At 38.8% G+C, this 18,685-nt stretch overlaps 1 protein-coding gene across 2 annotated transcripts in view; it reads left to right on the forward strand.

Annotated features, from left to right (window-relative positions):
- Positions 1-1,332: 1,332 nt before the first annotated feature.
- The window catches only part of LOC102231010 (leucine-rich repeat and immunoglobulin-like domain-containing nogo receptor-interacting protein 1), a 168,063-nt gene continuing 150,710 nt past the window's right edge, over positions 1,333-18,685 (forward strand). The window contains exons 1-2 of one of the 2 annotated variants that reach the window (XM_023347583.1): positions 1,333-1,527; positions 1,630-1,739. The gene's annotated coding sequence lies outside the window, so the exon portion shown is untranslated. Of the gene's footprint in view, positions 1,740-18,685 lie in introns of both variants that reach the window. The other variant, XM_005811442.2, reaches the window with a different exon arrangement.

An 18,685-nucleotide genomic window follows, 5' to 3' on the forward strand; every position in this document is an offset into this window, starting at 1 on the left:
TCTTCACTGCGGGGTGTCCTGACCGCTTATGCCACCCATATTCTTAACCCCTGCCTCGAATTGTACACTGGTTTGGTGCATGAATCATCAGTGTAGGATTTATATGGAGTGAGTCATATCAGCAAAGGGATGCCCGCTGCACTTTGCAAAGGATGCGTTGGTGTAGATTATTAGCAATATATTCGGTAGTTTTTGGGAAAAAAAAACCCCAGAAGATGTAAGATTGCTGGAGCAGAGAGCAAAAGATTAAAGTTTTTATCTCATCATTGGGGATAAAAGTAGCATAAAATATCCCCACCGTGATATTTTTGGATTGACCCTTAGCTTTGAAATTGGAGGATGCGATCTCATTGGCTGAATAACCCCAGCATTTTACAGCTTTATGTCTAGATGTAAACACAACATTTAAATATCACATTTGCATTTAAATATATTAATAAAATCCTTCAACTTTAGTGGATATATTTAACGGGAGGAAGTTCAGCATTCATCATCAGAGAGAGTTAAACTTGCATCCAAGCTTTTTCAAAGACATTTTAACTAGTAAAGTTACACTATTTTCAGTGTTTATGTTCTGAGATACAGATTCAAGTAATAAACAGCTGCCAAGGATTGTTGATCATTCAAAAATATTTTATTTAGACTTGAATAGACCAGACACTATGCAGCGTATGTGGGTACAAGTTTGTCTAGACACATTTCACAAGCATTAAATATTGAAGCTTTGTGGATTTTTGCAAAATTTGTCTTGAGTCAGAAGGCATTTTAATTCTGTTCCAGATCGCATAAATCGCATCGTCAGTCAGTTGTATTCTTCTTGTTCTGTTGCCAGGATCGGCGAAGTTTCTTTGAAATTCATTATAGCTATGCATTTCCTCTCCGTTCAGTTTTTGGTTTATAAACATGATGAAAAAACCTAATATTAATGCTGCTTTGGTCTATTTTCACCATTTTTGAAATAACAACCCACTTTCCCATCAATCTAGTAAAAGCAAAGAAAAATTCTTTAAAGAAATATGTTTGTGTGAATTTTGATATTTAAGGGTAGAACCTTTGGGGGTTAGATACACATTGTCTTCTAGGTGTGAAGAAGTCAATACATAATGCAGAAATGTGTTTCAACACTTCATTGCATGTCCGTCCGTCCGACTGTACCTTCACATATAGATCTGGCAAAAATAATTAGATCATCTCTCTCTGTTAGGTTCAAACACTTTTATTTAGATCGACTGAAAAATAAGACGGAAAGGGTAGACTCTCCCTCCCTTCTCCCCATCTCTCATCATCCGCTCCAGCTCCTCCTCCTCCTCCCTCCACCTTTCTCTTTTCCGGATCAGCTGCCTTCCCCTCTGTGTCTCTCTTCCTTTTTTTGTCTTCCCCCTGCTGGTCTCCATCCCACTTTTCCTTCTCCCACCTCAGTCTCTCAGCCTGGATACATCCTCCCTCGCCAGTTCTCGGTGCGGACCGCATGTGTCAGCGCGTGTACACGTGTGGCTCCGCCGTTGACGGGAAACGGCCGTGGACTGGGTATCAGATCCCCTCCACCCCTTCCTTTTGCATACTTATCACTTTTCTTAACACCGCTGCAACATCGTTCCATTAAAGAAATCTCATTTTCCTCCTCTTGAGGCGGCATCTCAGATGGGATCTTCAATCCTTCCTCCAGCATATTGGATTTAATGAGCATCCGCCGTGAATGGAAACGAGCAATCTTTGGATTTCCTCTGTTACGGCGTTTGGTAAGTATGTCTTTTCTCGCTTCTCTGCCTGCTTCTCTTGCCCCCCAATTCACTTGTCATAACAAATTGACAGGTGAACGCAGAGCGCACGCTATCATATGAACTGAGCTGAGCTGGCCATTTTAAGTGGGACACAGACAGAGAGGGGGGTAACTGCCTTTGGGTTAGTGAAAAGAGTCAGGTGAAGACGTTTACTGTCCTCCCAACACTGGGAGCGTTGTTCGCTGGCCCGCTGCTTCTACGCATTGATCTGCTGGTATTTTCAGCTTCCATCCCAGACAACTTTGCGATGCTCTACCTGCGCGACTCGGAGCAGTTTTGGCTGCGTGAGCGCTTGCGGGGGAGCTGCTTGGCCAGAACGAGTGCATGGATGCAGATAGGTGGGCGTGCAGAGCTAAATCCGCCGAGGTGTGGGTGATATTTCCATCTTTATGAAACCATGGAGAGTCTATTTTCTGGAACAGTTTCTGCGTTTGGTGCTGCAGAGTTGTGCTCAAATCACTATATTTGATGCTTACTTCCTGTTCTGGCAGCCATTTTTGGAGAGGCAATGTTGCGTAGAGTTATGACCAATTCCCAAGAGATCTGCCTCAACTTATAAATCCATTACTAAGCACCTGTTTATTTCATTTGTATATACCTTAGCTGATTTATTTTACTCAATCAAGAACATTTGCTTCCCACTTATTTTCACTTTACCAGCCTAGCGAAGTTGAAGCAGCTATTTTGGGTTGGCCGTGTCGGCTTTTATCTTGCCGGCTGTCTCTGCTAGTCGCTGTTCATCTTCCTCTCTCGTCTCTGAGCTCTTCAAGGAAAAAATGGATTGCTAGGAGGAAAGAAATGAGAGATCTTAGTTGCTAAAAGTAGTAATGGAAGCAAGAGAACAAAAGGATCAAGAAGTTTGGAATGACAGATTGACAGGAGACACGAGAACTGAAGTGAGCGAGAAGATGAGACGGCGTGTGTGTGTGTTTTAATACAGCTCAGTAAGAGCTTTTTAGACAGCCAAGCCTCTTCTGATTCCCAGGCTTTTGGCAGCTGGGGGTCAGTTTACACGCACACACACACACACATACACCTTCAGGTTCTCTCTGATGGGAGTAGGAAAGCGCTATAGATCACCAAAGACCTGCAACCTCGCGCCTAGCTGGCTGCATTCCTTGCAAGGGACATCAATATTTATCACATTTTCCATTTCAAAAGAGCAAACTGTGGTAACGGCAGGAGATGGGGAAAATAATAAAAGTTAAATCAGATTACCCCACCTCGGGTGGACCTTCTGCTGCTGTTTCATTTAGGATTCCTTCCTAGCACTTAGCCAATTTTGGCTGGATCCCACTGCATATTGAAATACAGGTGCAGCACGGCAACTCGTGTTCTCACCGGTTGTAGCGAGGAGCTGGAATTACATTTGCAATGATAATAGGAAGACACTGTATAGCAGCAAAGGGGACTGTTTTGTTCTTTCTTTTTTGCATTAAAGGATTTCTTGGTCAACATATCTCAAAAGGTCTGTAGTATAAAGAACATAGGGTAGGTAGGACTCGAGGTAAAAAGAAAAATGATTTATTTATAAAAGGGAAGTGCAATAGATTTGGGGCTAGGACTTCTGGAACCAGTGTCTGTAAATTAAAGAATGCGCGAGATGGGTGATAATGTGCAGAATAAATAATGAGATGGAGGTTGAGGTCTAGTGAAGTGGCGTAGACATGGAGAAGCGTGGAAGGCAGAGATCCAAGTTGTGCAGAGTCTTTGTTGGAGTCTAGTCCAGAGGCACACAGGGTATATGGCCTGTGAGGGCTAAGTCTGAACGGTGAAGGCGTTTGGAGAGTGGGCAGGCAAATGGAATCGATGCTGGTGTCGTTAACCACTGTCTGGAAAAGACCTGGTACAAGGAGCTTTGACGAGATCCAGCTTGCTAAGCAAGAGATCCAGTAAAGCAGAGGTCTCAAACTGCAATCCTCGAGAGCAAAAATCCAGCAACAAGATATGTTCCTTGTCTTCCACACTGGACTAGCATGCAGTCAGAACTCTTCTAGTGAGATAATATTGGAGCCAGGTGTGCTGAAGCAGAGAGACACCTAAAGGTTGCAGGAGATTGGACCTTGAGGACTAGAGTTTGAGACCCCTGCGGTGAAAGGTTGAATCTGTAGGGCCCAGAATGTTATGCTGTTCGATTCTCAGGTCAGGCAGAATAGACAGGAGTCTAGAGATCCAAGTTCTCAGAACTTTATTAGAACACACAATGACGCTTTAAGGTCATACAATCCTGCCAGCTACCCCACATGAACATGGCTAGCTTCCTCTGCTATGCAAGATGCGAAGAAAAAGTAGAAATGTAGGAGTGGTCAGAAAAACTTCTGAGGTGTTCAGTTTCTAATCAACTGTAGGAAACTGCTTTAGCCAGACTGTTTGTTAATCCTATTTGAAATGTAGGTTATTGTTTTTAGGTTCAAATTAGTCTAAGATATATAACTGCATAAAGACCATCCAAGTAGATAAATGTTGTGTTGTTGGCTGTTCAATCTTGGATGAAGACTATCTATTTTAAAGATCTTAGGGTAGGCTTTTTTTGTTTTGGTTGGGTTGGGCACAGTTTACCCCAAACCCATGAAGAAAACACAAGTCAACAATGTTAATAAATATCATGGAGTACATGTACGCATAATGATGCCCCCTTCACATTTCTGCCTGCCCCCTCATGAATCCGTGCCTAGAACCGGCCCTGTTTTGGGGCGACTATGGCACGCTGTTTGTTTGATTTGGGTTTTCTCCTCTCACATGCCGATGTGCCTCTGGGTAAGCTACTTAACACCAGGTTTCCTACTGATTAGTGTGTGAATGTGTGGCTCGGATACAAAGTGTTTTCAGGGGTCAGTATGACTAGAAAAGCATTATAATTTCGGTTTATTTCTGAATTTAAACTGCCACACAGCATAAACATTTTGCTACCATGTGGCAGCAAGCAAAATGTTTAAACCCTATCAGAGAACACTGACTGGATTTCCAAAAATAATAACAAAGTTGAGGACAAGGGCCGACTGGAGTAAAACTCAAATTCTTCAGAATTCATGTCAGAAACTCTTAAGTCTTTTTTTCCACCAAAGCATTTACAAGCTGATCCGCTCCATTCTTGTGCAAACTTGCGATGTCAACGACCCAAATACACATGAAGCAGAATTATCTTTTAAATTTCAAAGCTCTCTTTTAAAAACTTTGTATTTTCTCAAATTCTCCAGGGGTAACCCATATTTTATAAACTGGTGGTTTCCTAGTAGCAGCGTGCATTTGTTAGAGCAAAAAATAACACACACTGCCGGATAGTATCCTTACTGATTTAAATGTACATTTGGCAAACTGCAACAATATTTCTACGCAGCTATACGAAGGGCTAGCTTGGCTAATTAACCACCTTGTTGTGTTGTAGCACAGTACTTAAAAACCACCACACAATTTAGCTGATGTTCACTTTACAATTTAAATCCAGGGTGCTCCTGAAAATATAGCCACCAAACAAAATGTCTTGTTTGATGGCTAAAAAGCTCTTTTTTATACTACAGTCACTGAAGAGACCTATTTCCCTGAAGTAATCTCCATTCCACTCATTGTGAGACGACTAGCACCAGTTGATTGGACCTTCATTAAATTAGGTCTGTCACTTTAAAGGTGGTAAATATTTATGCACTTATTTTATGTCTAATATTTTTATTTAATTGTCATTATTTTGTAGAAATGTGTTTTTTTTGTTGTTGTTTTTTTTCAAATGGTGAAAGTTTGTTGATCATATTTGATTTGTAAAAGCAATAAAAAGAGGGAAAACATCCAAGGGAGGGAATAGTTTTTAAAGGCACTGCATCTATCAAAAATAATAATCAATTGTAATAGATGACATTGTAACTGAGATGATCAGTAGATGAAGTTAGCAGCAGATTTTCCTCTTTTTTTCTTTAAAGTAAATTTAACCAGATTGTGTTTTACCTTTTTTCTGTATTTTGAAAATGTTGGTCTAAATACCTTAAAGCAAACTAAATCTGATCCCCCCCCACAAGTTTTTATGTGGCCCTCTAGACTTTAGAGCCACATGAATAAAACCTTCAAGTTGTGTACTTTAATTTTATTGTATTAATCAACCCAAAGACGTTCTGCTGCCAAATTACATCAATGTGAGAAGATGTTCAGTATTACCCCAATTTAGGACGAACTCATTGAATGCAGAGTCAGTTACTTAGCAGTATTGTATCAGTTTCCTAATGAGTTTTATCAAGACATTCTGGCACAACTGGCCCTTTAAGGACATTCATGATCTTGATCTGGGCCAAGATGGAAACGAGTTTGCCACCCCTGGCTTAATCTGTATTTTCACACCCCATTCTTACAGCTGAACATCTAATTTGGTGGGGGGGGTTTTTTGGTTTTTTTTTTTAAAGGTATGCATCCACTTTGTAAAATTCCAAAACACTCACACAAAACACAAGGCCCCTAGGAGGAATCTTTTCTTTTTCTTTTTTCTCCTCCTCGGCAGCGGTAAAAAGGCTTGCCATGCAGTGGATGACTTGCATCCAAGAGTGACTCGCGCTGCCCGTGGATGCCCCTCCTCCCACAGCGAAGAAGCACTGATACCACCCATCACCAAATGAGAAATTAACAACCCGCCCCCCCCTCCAAACCCTCCTGTTCCCTCAACTTCCACAGCAGCTTTTCTCATGGTCATTACAGCGAATAATGGTTATTACTGATGTGGCTTCATAATTTAGCATGATGCATGAAATGAAGTTGGCAAATTAGTTACAGCAATTGACAGCTAATGGTGTCCGTGGTGGCGTGCGCGAGTCGAAAAGTTCTGTGGGATTTGGAGCCTCTCATCCGAGCGGGTTTTGGTCGGACGCGATTGGACACGCAGGACCTCTAAACAAAAGAGATTCGCTGCAACACAGTCGAGCTGCAAAGGAGCGGCGTTTCAAAATGTAATTTCGTGACGCCGGGTTATTAATGCACTTTACAATGACAGGAAGGATATAAAATACTTCAGAGTAATGTGCCAAAGATTAGAATATAATGTCTCTAAATCCTATTCTCTCACCGCTCAGCTATTTTTGAGTAAACAGTGTGGAGTTCTTCCATTATCTTCCCTCTGCGTATTGGCTGGCAAATAATTAACTTTGCTGATAATGTAAATAGGACATAATGGGCTCTAACAACAGTGTTAGGAATATTTAAATCTTGTTCCTTTTTTATCCTGGGTAACAACCAGGGCCCTGGAAAAAACATAATATTTAGCTTTTCTATTGTCAGAATGATATTCAGCTTTTTCGGCCTAGGTTGCGCACACAAACAAGAAATTTGACTTCAATTTTCCTTGCTCACATTGTACGAGCAGTAAAGCTGCTGTATGTAACTTTATCATGACAGTGTAACATGGGACAAATAATCTGTGAAAAAAATCAACCTCCTCTGCCTTTTCTCAGTGCTTTAACCACAGAAACACACCGCTCAGTCAGAATCGACCAAACAGAACCAGGAGGAGGGTATTAGCGCTGTCAGTCACTCTAACGTACATGCTGCTCACACCCTTTGCCTTTCTCCGTGCTACGCTTCTGCTGATTCACCACAACATAGCCTGGTGTGAATGCTAAGGCTAGTTAGCATGGCCACCAAAGACAGCGGATAAGAATTTTTCTAGCACACTTTGAAGCGTACACTAGGTTGATTAACATAGCTAAGACCCTCTTCCTGTCTCTGATTGGTTGTTTTTGACCAGGTGCCATGCTTCTTTTTTTGTTTTCAAATTTCAATAACATCTCAGGGAGGAGGAGGAGCTCAATCTTTTCTCAGATTATTTGTTTTAGAAAATGTGTAGAAAACACATTTTTGTAGAAGTTACATAATGTAGCTAAGTATAAATATATAAACTTTGAGGATATAAAATATGATACATGACTTCTCTTGTCTATAAAAAACCAGGTTTGTTTAGCTGCATAAAGACATACTAAACTCAAATGCGAATGAATATTAATGTGATTTCTGTATTCATACCACCATGGCAGAATGTAAGCAATCTTTTGTTTTGGGAAGACTGTATTTGTTGTTTGGGCATTTTAGAAGATTATAAAAATATTCCTGTTACACAATTTAATTAAACAAACCTCATATACGGTGTGTCCTTGTCCACAAGAGCACAGCAGAGACATTTCTATAAAAATAAAAACCAGCGACAAGTGTCACAACCGCATCAATGACTTTTAATTTTTCCGTTCCTTTTCAAAACTTTTGGAACCCGGTCTGAAGCTAGGTATATTTTTGCATTTCGTCGTCTGCTTGATGGGCTCAAAATGTCTCTTCAGAAATTGGTTGTGGAAAAATTTGTTTAAAATGAATAAAAATAAGTTCTATTGGGCAAAAATGACAAACGCCGCCAGGCGTGCGTGCACGGGACTCTCTGGAATCGCTCGCACGTCTTACACGCAACGTAACCCGATACTCGGAACAGAAACCGCTCCGGAGCAGGTGAGGAGTTCAGCGTATGTTGCCGCGTTTGAATGGAGCCAACTTCAGGGCGCCGAAAACCTTCACATTTAGCCCAACAGAGCCGGCTAAGCCGTTAATCCCACTTCCTAGTACATCCTCCTGGCTGCTTCCTGAGCCCATGTTTGCATCCTCTCTGTCGCTTGCACATAACAGATATAGGACTTAACTTGTTCTGTTTTTTTTTTCCCCCATTAAATTATTTTATCACCCTGTTAATTAGTAATCACACTGATACACACAAAAAAAGTTTTTAAAGTTGTTTTGGGTAAAGCCCTTGTAATCCTCACACCTGCAAATACATTTGGGACTTATAGCTGGAGTCAGCTGGAACTGGGTTAGAGACATTAACCCTCCAGTTGTGAAGGATGAGATGGCTATTTTTGTTCTCTTCCCTTTTTGTTTCTTCTGGCTGGCTGAGTAAATGCAAATACTAATGTAAATGCAATGTAAATAAATGTAAAAATAAATAGATATTTTTTTATTTTTTATAAATGAATAATACAGGAACTGCTTTCATCTCGTGCATTTGCGCCGCAGTGAATCACATGTGTTGCATTCTCTGGAAAAGAACAACCTTTCTGTGACCTTTTGTTTTTTGGCATGAATATGCCTCCTCGTGTGCCCTAGTTTTCACTCAGGACCCTCTGAGTCATTTCTTTTGTCACCGAGGCAATTTTGTTGTTGTTCTTCGTGAAACAAGCAAAGAACTGTGAATCTACAGTAACTCGTCTATTTAAACACCAGCAATATTGCTGTGTTAGTCTAAAGATTAAAGGATGTTTGCCCTATAAACGAAAGATTTTTTTAAAGGGGCAGTATTATCTAAAATGTACATTTTTGAGCTTTACATTGTGTTATTTCATCATTGTGTTATTTCGTCATTAAAACATACATGGCGTGTTGCTTTGGTTCTTCCATGCATGTTTGAGAAATTTTTTTAGTCTCCCATGGCAACCATTCAGCTGTGCGAGATTCAGCTCCTCCTCTGAGCTTCAGTTTCCAAGCTTCCTCCTGAAAGAGCCTCAGGAGGAGGCTCCCTCGACTCCCTCAGCTCCTTCAGACTAGCCCACAGCAATTAGCAAACACTTGGTGGAACTGAACTTCTGCTGAGATGCTAAAGGGTTAATAGAGGAACCATTGTGAAGACTTCCTGAAGGCGGAGTTTCAAAAAGAGCAGGAGATTTTAAAGAGACAGACGCCCAATTTCAAGGCATTGACTACAAAGTCAAATTTTTTTCTTTGTTATGCTTGATCTATAGAGGATTTTTATAATGACTGAAGGTAATATTGTTACTTAATTGTGCTATTAAATGGCGCTAAGGGCCTGGAAAATGCATAGTACTGCTCCTTTGATATTTTTGGAAGTAATTGCAGTAGAAAATTCATGCCACCAAGCCTGAGCACGAGAGAATAATTTCTGGGGGAAATTTTGATTAAATATTTTATGATTTTCCGGGCATTGTCTGTATTTTCTAGATGACCTTCTGGCTAATTTTACCAAAGGCTGGAAATGATGAAGTACCTTCTGTCACACTGAAAATGGCATAATACAGTTATGGAACGATTATTGCTGTCCTCGTCATGCCTACCTTCCTTTGAATAGACTGACATTGTTAAGAAAAAGGTCATCAAACATTTGAAACACCTTTAAACCTGGTTTTCTGAGCTATTTTCTAATTAGTGACTGAAACTGGGACTTCAATGAACATCGCTCTAGTTCAATTCCCAGAAAAGTGCTCTACAACTTCAGCTCATTTACTTAGACACATTAGTTATTTTTTTTTAATTACTTACTTTCTTATTATTTCAAACGTGTGATTCTTTATTGTTGTTGTTTTCTTTGTACTTTGATCAGATCAAAACACTGATCAGGAGCATTTCAATTTGATCATTGCGGTTTTGTTTGTCAGTGGGCTTTCTGGAACAATCAGCATTGAGCACAGGTATTTATTTATTTAGTTGTTTTTTTGTTTTTGTTTTTGTTTTTTTTGAGGAAAAAACCCCACCAGGTTTGAGTTTGCAGAGATGAAGTGTGCCACAGTATCTGGCAGTACAGCAGAAAAACCTTCAGAAGATTCCAACAAAACCAAACACGGAGAAAGGCTTACGATTTTAAAAAGAAGGTGATTGCTAACAAGGACAAACAGAAATTACCCCCCCAAGGTTTGACTAGGGGCAGATTGTTTTATTTCAAAATGTTGGACCTGGCAAACTTTGAGTGGTGCACAAGGTCATGACCTTTATTTCCTTTTAAAAGAAATAGTTGTTTGAAATAAAGTACCAACATTTGTTTTATACATTCGATCCTCTTCGGAGGAGGATGTGTATCTGAAAAGTGTGACTGAGCATTTATTAAAGACTGAGGGTAAAAATGTTTGGCTGAACTATAAATTCAACACAACAATCTACACTGGCAATTATTTCACAATAAAGCTTTAAATGTTGCATTTTAATGTCAGTCAGTTATTATTTCTGATTGGTCTCATTTTTTTATTTTAACTAAAGATAATTATTTGTTAAAAAAAAATGTACTGCTCACAGCGTGAGAAATCTATACCACTGTTATTAACTCCACAATACTAAAGTCTGGTCTTTTTTAATCATTTTTAAAGTTTGGAGTATCAGCAAGCTTAAACAGCATCTATTATTATGTAGCTAACCCTATTACTAACCCTAACCCAAAACCTCTGAGCAGATGTGTTTTTATATTTTCTCAACATTTTCCAATCTTTTTCTGATCTCCTATGTTGAGCATCTTTTTATTTTTTATTTAATTTTTTTTTTCTAAGCTACTCAAGGCTGAACTAAAATGGACATAAAAGCAAACGACTCTAGTCACTTTTTTCAATATGTGAAAATCACAAATCGATTCGCAGTAACCATCCTCCGTAGCTGTATCATTTCTGACCAATAGGAAAATTCAACTGCAGTAGCCAGCCTTAAACCAAAGAGGGCAGCACTAAGACGGTTTAAGGCCAAAGTATTGCTAAATTGCATGTTTCTATGAAAATGTCACAATTTGCACAGTAACAAATGATGGCAATCTTAAGGCCCAATTAATACAACTTATCTAAAAAAATTATTTGGAGTTTAGTTTCTCTTTAAAACTGACTTGCTATCCTGAATATTCGACCAATCCAAAATGCCCAGAACCTTCAGTTCATCAAAGGAACAATCTCCCTTACATGCTGTTTTCTGCAGTATGTTTTCAGTGAGGATTGTTAGTTTTGACGCTGAAACAGCCAACGACTATCGAATGGTTCCTGGAAAATGTTTATGAAGAGAATCCCTTTTTACTTGTTTTAAAATGATCTAAAATTGACTACAGGTATCGTAACTATTAGTTTGGTGGATCTTAGCATTGCTAATGACCTTCATGTACTTGTTACTCAGTCTCCATCTTGCTCTCTGCTAGGCTACAGCTAGTTCCACCAATGCTAACTAGCCTTAGCATTAGTGACCACCGTTGATGGCAGTTTTTCTGTAACAGTAAATTGTTTCTCTGCCATTAGCTTATGTGCGCTCTGATTGGTGGCTTCCAAACTGGGAGAGGTGTATTTCTGCAGATGGCTGTAGGACCACAGGAAAGCGGCAGAGGAGCTCGATTTATTTTTTTCTGTTTTTTATCTTTTTTCCCACAAAGTAAAAGTTAAAGTTTGGACAAATATGTAAAAAAAAAAAAATAAAAAGCATTGTTTATTGAAGTTACATAATGCAGCTTTAAGCCTCAGAACATTCTGATTTCTGTCTTTGGCATATTCATGACTGACTGAACATCCCTCCACATTTCCCTTTGGACTACAGACACAGCAAGGGGGAAAAAAAAAGGCATCACCACTGAGAATAATCCAAGGCATAACTCATAAACAACATGGACAAACACATTTGCAACTATGACATGATGATCAGGTTTAATGCTGTTATGGATAATCTAATTTGTTCTCCCTAATGAAGTCTGGCCTCCATTAAAAAAAAAAACACCCTGTACACGGTAATTACTGGAACACAACACTCTGCTGCATTTGTTGATGGTAATGTGGCGACTGTCTCTTGAAAAGGTGCTCTGATGCACTTGAATAACGGCTGTTTATGCTTCATGTGCTTCATGTACGCCTGGAAAATGGAGGCATGCAGGCTAACACTTACTGTTATGTCAGTTTATAATGGTAAACTACAGCAGAGTTATGTTGCTTAAAGAGGATATAAATGATTAATGCAGTAAACAGTGTTGGTCAAACTACTTGGAAATAGTAATTAGTTACTAATTACTGATTAATTCCCAAAAGAAGGTATTCCAGTTACTTTACTAATTTATTTTCAAAAGTAATTCGTTTCTTAATTACTTAAAACGCACTACATGGATACGCAATAAAGCAATATACCTTTGAGCCTAATTCTATTCTTTCTGCATGTTCCATCATAAAACCTAATCGAATGAAACGTCTCTTGTTAAAAATTGGTTTGTTTTGCTGTAATTTTATGCATATTGTGTCGCCAAAAGCTGAATGAAATGCAGCAATGTCTTTTTTTTAGAAGAATTTTGTTAAATATTTAACTCTAATCGCTGTGTATTCTGGTATATAATTTAAGACCATCAAGTCTTCTTCTAAGCTGTATTCCACCGTATGCAATTATTTTTGTGTTTACGCTCCTTCTTTCGACTATATGTAAAACACAGGGATAAATAAATCTTAAATTGTCTGTCTTGACTATGCAGCGAATTAGCAGCACTTATGTGTTTCAGCAGTTGGTGTGAGTGCAGAGAGTAGTAATAATGAGTTTTTAAAAAAATGTCTGTTTAGCATGAGAGGGACTATTGGAGATTTCCCAGGTGGAATTAAGTGTGGGGCGGATGAGGTGGATTTCTGTGGCTTGCTAGCAGAGCTTAAAATAAGTTTTCTATTTGTTATTAAAGTTTTTATTATTTCAGAACATATATGTGTGTAACCCCGCCTAACCCTCCCCACCCCCTCACAAAACAAAAACCACAAATAAAACAAAGCATAACAAAACAAAACAACCAGGTCAGCGCATATCGAATCAATAAAAGTTTCACAGAAAATTGGCACATACAAATAAGTACAGGCAGTCAATTTTTTTTTCTTTAGATTTTTAGTTCTCTAAATGCATTTTGTTTATTAAGTGTATTACCAGAAAAAAACAGAAAAAATTTCAGCCCATTATGTCTATCGGTTTTTGAGACCTTGCCACAAACCCACCTTTGTGTAGAAGAAGATGGGGTTTTTGAAACCTGATTACTTAAAAAATTATCAATTTGATACTTATTTGTAATGACATTCTTTATTTATATATATATATATATTTATATATATATCATATTGCAAAACATGAAAATGCACAGTATAAATAGCTTACTTTAAAAATGAAGGTTCTTTAAAAAACTGTCATTTTGAAAAATAAAACAAATTTCAATATTGACCCTAACAGGAGACATGGCATTTTTGGGATTCCATATTAAACAATATATGTGAAACCAAGTCCCAAAGGCTATTTGCCCGTCTATGTGGTCTTAACAGGCTAAATTTTTTGTAGGGGTCTGAGACTGTTTAATAAAGATTTATTAGGCCGCAAAAATCCTTCCAAAGCTAATTTGACCGACAGAGAAAAAATTCATAAATTCACAAAATTGAGTATTTTTTTGACCACTCACCAAATTTGTGTTTTTCATCAGATTTCAATAAAACTTCTCTATTACAGATGAATTGGGCTGCTAAATAAAATAAAGGCGTCCATTTTTGGCCATCTTTAATAGTTTCCTAGATATTGCTCGTAGGAAATAGGGATCTTTCGTTTGATTTTTAAAAAAATCTAATTTTAGAGAATTTTTGACTTGGACCAAAATGTTTATTTTTTTTATGCTTTTCATTGAAACTTCCTTCTTAGATGTCAATAAGGCTGCTGCATCAGATAAACACATTTATTTATCTGTCTTTAGTAGTTTTTTTATATTGCTGGCAGAAAATAGAGATTGTTTTCTTTTTAGATTTATTTTTTTATGGAAAATTCCCTACTACCGACCATCTGAAAAAGTTTTGACTAAATTTAACTGTGTACCCCTCCCTCAGTCTCAGCGCGGCGTTCAGGAGGAGCGCGGTAGATGTCATAATCAGCCTGATATTGATTGATATGCGTGGGGCGTCACACACACTGATTCTAAAGGTTTGGCACCAATATAATATTAAAACTCACACATTAATCTTTATTTTGATACCCATGTTGTGGGGTTTATTTTTCATAATTCATTCGCTATTTGACGATCTGTTCGGAGGTTTTTGATACTTTTATGATTTAGAAAAAAACTAAAAAAATAACCTTTGGCAAACCGGGTATGTCTAGAAAGCATATAGTTTAAGGTTTAATATGACATCACTGTTGGCTCATTTGGTCATTTGTTCGCGACGCCCGAACCGGTTTTCTCGGACAATGTTTCAGTGCGGTGTCAGGAGGGGCGTTGGAATTAGCATAAATAATCCGTTCTAAGCAGGCTTTTCAAAAGATTTCTGAAAACTATTGGGAAAATTCAAGTGTTTTTGATGCTTCAGTATACATAAAGTGGGTATCATTGGAAGGGAAAATTAATAAACTTTAACACAGTCGTTTTGCTTTTGGAAAAAAAAGAAAATTTAAAACGATCTTTTGATGATGGGAAGTTAGGCTATTTTCCATGATCAGCATGCGTTCTCTCCTATTCCTGAGTGGTAAGAGCGCCGCTGCCGGTACCTAATATAAATGTCCTTGATGTTAGCAGAAATAACCACAGTAAACAGAAGGAGTCACTCCTCAGTATTTTCCAAAACAGCAGTTCACCAAACGACTTGACTTGTCCCAGTATTGCAGGAGAGGAAATAGTTCCAGGATTTCTTGAAGTTTTCTATGTCATTATTTAGCTTGGCCAGCATTTGGTCATATGACACTATTTCCAGCATTAATTCCAACCAGCTTTTAACATTCGGAACAGTTGAAGATTTCCATAGTCTGATGATTATTCTGGCAGACGCGACCGTCCCCACCTGCACCACTAAATTTCTTCTTCACACGCAGAAGAAATTTACCCGCCAACGTGACAAAAACATTCGCGTCCCCTTATGATTTTAGCGGACACTGATGTTTTTATCACTGAGACAAACTAATGTCGGTGATTCAAAGCATTCTGCACGGTCCTGCTTCACTGTCCCACACTCCATGTTGTCTCCACGATCTACACACCTGTCTGCTACCATGATGTCACACACTCATACGTGATTGTCATGGATATGGGCAGCTGCCCAGGGCGACATCAGAAAGGGTCAGAGCATTCAACCAGAAAGAACCAGAAAAAGAAATAGATCTCATCTGTCAGTTGTGAACTGAACAAGTTTGCTACTCTTTATTACTTTTATAATTTGCTATGTAAAAAAAGAAATTGGAAAAAAAAAAAAATCTGCCAATTGTTTGCATTTTAATTGGTTGGAGTGCAGGAGAAGGAGGGGCTTCCCCACAGCACCGTTCCTGCAAGAACCACAACTTTTTTGCATATTTTTGTTTCAACCTTACAAAGATAGGTGTAGTGATTTATCATGATTAATCACAGCACTAGAGTGTGATTAATCTGATTAAATCTTTTAATCGACTGACAGTTCTGCTTTTTTAATCTGGGGCACACGCGCTTCCCTTCAAATGAAGCGCGTGTGCCCCACGCTGTTTACTGACCATACGGTATGGCCCTTTAAAAAAAAACAGCTCACCCCCATTAGCGTTAAAGTATTAAAATAGAAGCTCTTATTCAGCCATTTTTTTTTGTAAAACTGCTCCTTTCCCACCCACAAGAACTAATATAGTTGAAAAAATCTTTTCTAATTAAGAAGTCATCCCTCTAGCAATGTGGCTGATTCTGATGCTCTGGAAACACTCCTCAGAAACCGCTCTCCATTACTAATAGCTCAGAAGCAGCGACGCTCACAGCTTGCTTGGAAACATACCAGGAAAGATGTGATTAAACCATTGAAACTATTTATTTGTTGTGTTGTTTGATCAATTTTAGGCTCAAAGGAGCTAGATTAGCACTTTAGCACAGCTGGGACGAGAGGTGCCTTTCTCCGAGAGCGTCACTGCTGGATCCTTTCCCAGTCCCGACGGCGCTCCAGTCTCCTCTATGATTAACGTCAGAGATGAGTGAAAACACGGGCTCAAGCAAGCTGCCAGCAGCTCCAATTATTACACATGATACACCCAGAGGTCTATTTTTGGTTCAGCACGTCAGGAGAAAAGTTTCAACCTCAAAGTCCTTGGAAAAAGACATGTAAAATTAATGTGATACATACTTTAAAAAATTAACTATTAAATATCAAGGAGAGAGTATCAATTTGTTTGGCTCAACCTTCTAGACTCACCCTGTTCATCTATCACACATGAAGCATGTAGAATGCAAAGTATTTCTTTTTCTGGACACTTGTATCATGATTTGTTCTTTTCACCTCCCAGTCTGATCTAGTCATGTCTCTACAGCAGTCAATGGCTGCATTTGTTCTAAATGTGCAGCAACGTCCATGTGCAAAAAAACCAGCCAGTTTGTTTGTAATGATTTTGGACATAAATACACTTCATAGAAATGAAAGAAAATTCAGTAAGATTTATAGCTGCAGTATAAGCCAAGCTTTTTTTTATGTTGTTGTTAGCAAGAAAAAAAAAAAAAGATTAGACATTAATGTGTGAAAGGTTCCTGCTGGGCAGTAGAAGGTTTAAAGCTGTAGTATGCAACTTTTATAAAAAAAAAGCAAATCGTTTTACATATTTGTTGAAATATGATAATCACAGAGTATCTGAATCTTTTTCCCCCAGATAATGTATAAAAAAATGTAGATTCTGTGCCTGCTCCCAGTGCAAACTACAAATAACCAATCAGAGCCAGGGGGAGGGTTTGTGCGCAGCCAATCTCCTCTACCTCCTGCCCTTCTCTCTGCTACACTACAGCTGCTACACATGATTGCTAAGGCTAGTTAGCTTGGCCACCAAGGACAGTGGATAAACGGTTCTCCTCTGACAGTGAGTTGCTTCTCTTCCATTAGCACATTTAGCGGCACGTTCACGCGATTGATTGACAGCACTTAGACCCTCCTCCTTGCTCTGATTGGCTGTTTTTGATCGGAAGTGTGCATTTCTTCAGAGAGCAGTAGCAGCACAGAGAGGAGGTGGAGGGGATTGATATTGTTACAGTTTCTGTCTCATATTACACTGTCACAACATAGACAGTTTCAACAACAAAAACATATCTTTTATAAAAGTTGAATGAGAATTTCTACACTTTCACATGACTTTACACTTTAGTACCACTAATGCTCCTAACATTTTACATTTAAATATTTTGTACTTTTGTACGACTCATACTCAAGAAAGCTTGTCAAAGCTAAAGCAAATCACAAGAAGAAAGCGAGCTACCTCGGATCTCCTTCTCTCTGTACTACTTTGTAGATTTGCTTTCCCTGCCCCCGGCTTCCTCGGGGGGGTAAATGAAACCATCTACTGAGGGTTTTCTCATTCAATAGGAGGGGATGAAACGGTAATGCCAGGACCCAACATGGGCTAGCAAAACGGCGTAGGAGTGCACGGACCTGAGGTTGTTTCTTTGATACGTACAATTTTTTTTTTTTTCCTTTTTTTAGCAGCTTGGCTCTTTATGCTGACTCTCAGACAACAAAGGGAACGTTACCAATGTATCGTTGGCTGCATTCTTTACAGCGAATGTAGCATATTGTGCTAGCATGCATAAAAGAGTGTTTGGCATGGGTCTAAAGGTGAATAGGTGAGGCATGTTTTGGAAAAGACTAGACCTGTCATGTCACTGACCTGTGTGTCTCCTAAGATGCCCCCCAGTTTCGCATAGTGTGTATGGATTGGGATGAAAGGTGAACTACTACGTCAATAAATCATTTATTTTAAGGTCATTGGAGCAACGTCAGGTAATCGGCTTGTGAAGGTGAGGCGGTCGTTTTTTCATCTGTAGCCTTTGCAATCCAAGGATACAGTTTTGCCCTAATTACACCCACAACATTTTGTAGAACCGTAAAGATTACATAACCTTTTCTTAAAAAATATTTATAATCTTTGATCAAGATCTACCACAGATAATGTGCTGCCATTTTTACAGAATCACTATTTTATTTTTCTTCCTTACTAGAGGTCACACCACAATCTCCAGACTGAATTTTAACACGGATTTGTCTTGGAAAATCAGAAAGTGATTATCTCCAGAACCGTGTGGATCATCATCATGTTTTTTAATCATTTTATTTTACTTTATTTTATTCTATTTTTGGACAAGCGTGAGCCGTTGTCCCCTTTTTGGTCAGCGGTATTCTTTCTTTCCAGCTCTCACCTTGCAACACCAGACACTTTGTTTAGCCAGGGTTCGTCTAGGTCTTCTC

The sequence above is a fragment of the Xiphophorus maculatus genome, chromosome 2 (genome assembly GCF_002775205.1).
Source record: "Xiphophorus maculatus strain JP 163 A chromosome 2, X_maculatus-5.0-male, whole genome shotgun sequence".
NCBI lineage: Eukaryota > Metazoa > Chordata > Actinopteri > Cyprinodontiformes > Poeciliidae > Xiphophorus > Xiphophorus maculatus.